Consider the following 1,878-nt stretch of genomic DNA (forward strand, 5'->3'; position numbering starts at 1 on the left):
ATAGGCAAAAACAATTTTTCCTGGTGCATACTGTCCTTAGGTGAGACACCAGTTTCAGCAATGAACAAAGAACTATGAAGAGTGACAGGGAGACTTACACCTCTAAATTGCTGAGATGGAATGAGGTCAAGTTTGGCAAAATGCATTAAATCAGCTGGAGAAATCCTCTTTAAAGTAAGACATTACTGGCAACATTGTATATTCATCTTACCCTTCCTGTTCAAAGCCTTTACTGGAAGCCTCTATCCACTGAGGCTGTGACAAGAATGTTCAGGTATATTTTCAGTGTAGACAGTATGAATACATATTGTTTTTTTATGTACATTTATAATACAACTCTGTATGTCATCGTTTACCTACAGTGTGCTTCTGTCAGAACATATCAGTGATCTTTTGTCATGAAGCAAACATCAGCGTCTGTCTTTTTTAATATAATAAACACTCCTTCAAAGACAAAAATATGAGCTCACAAGAACTGATATAAGGATTATGACATAGGACTGGAGGTTCTTGTTTATTGTAAATCTAGGTGTATTTGGAATGTATTGTTAGTAAACACTGATGACAGACTTTAAAAGAAAAATAAATACCACTTAACATGTTTATTCTTAAGGCAGACTGCTAACGTGTGGATGTTTCCATGACAGAGAAAGAGACCAGGCTTGAATAAAATATATTTTCCTGTTATATAATTCTTCCAACATGTGGCAAGGTGCTGAAGGCACCTCAAAGTGGCACATGTACTCATTCATTAATATAACAATAGCAAATTGATTTATTGATAAAATCCTCCTGTCCCTGCAAATGCTTGCAAGAAGTCTGGGTACCTACTTAAGCAAATGTTTAATTTGTATTTAGGAAGAGTTTTACTGAAGTCTTCTGCCTGAAGTTCCACATATTTTCCCAAGCATGTGCCCTATACAGAAAAAAAATCATATATATATATATGTTGCTGTACTTAAGTCACAGATGTATGGCAACCTGCTAGCAGTTAGATATGCCTTTGAGCATTACCCAAATATATTTGAGTCCTGCTTTCATGGATGCATACACCGAAGGTATAATGAGCCAGTGAAATGAGAAAGCAATTCTGTAAAATCCATTGTTCACATAATATGATCTTAGAATACCTTTTTTTTTTTTAATGAATCTGTAAGGATCATCGAGTCCAGCTCCTGTCTCTACACAGCACTGCCTAAAAACTAAACCATATTTCTGAGCGTTGTCCTAATGCTCCTTGCACTCCGGCAGCTTGAGGTTCAGGGAGCCTGTTTCATGCCCACTGCCCTCTGGTGAAGAGCCTTTTCCTAACACCCAACCTGACCCTCCCTTGACATAGATCCATGCCATTCCCTTGGGGCCTGTTGCTGCCGCCAGAAAGCAAAGGTCATCCTTCTTGTTCAAATTCTTGCTGTTTGTGATTGCCCAGTGTTCTCATTTGTTAAAATCTCTCCGCAAGGCCTCTCTACCCTTGAGGGAGTCTTCAACTCCTCCCAATTTAGTGTTATCCTCAAACTTAGCATACATTCAAGTTCTGTATCCAGTTACCATCTCCAGATCAAAGCTCTTCTTTACAGATAGAGTACTTGATTCTGTAGAGAGGGGTGTGATTTAAACAGCATAGAGAACATCACTGATTTTGTTAGATTGCTTTCTAAATTTCTAATTTATCAAATAAAAACATTGAAACCAAATCAAAGAAAAAGGAGTTTGGTCATCTCCCATTTATGTCATCAGCAAAGTATGCTTACTGTTTTTTTCCAGTTGGACTCACAGAGTGGCCTTTGGGAGACTACTGACATGGCAGAGCTTTGCCTGTGCACGCAGATACTTCCTTGCAGAAGCCCTGCTGTTGAAGTCACAGAGCATTTGCAAAAA

This window comes from Meleagris gallopavo, chromosome 1, assembly GCF_000146605.3.
Source record: "Meleagris gallopavo isolate NT-WF06-2002-E0010 breed Aviagen turkey brand Nicholas breeding stock chromosome 1, Turkey_5.1, whole genome shotgun sequence".
Taxonomy (NCBI): Eukaryota; Metazoa; Chordata; class Aves; order Galliformes; family Phasianidae; genus Meleagris; species Meleagris gallopavo.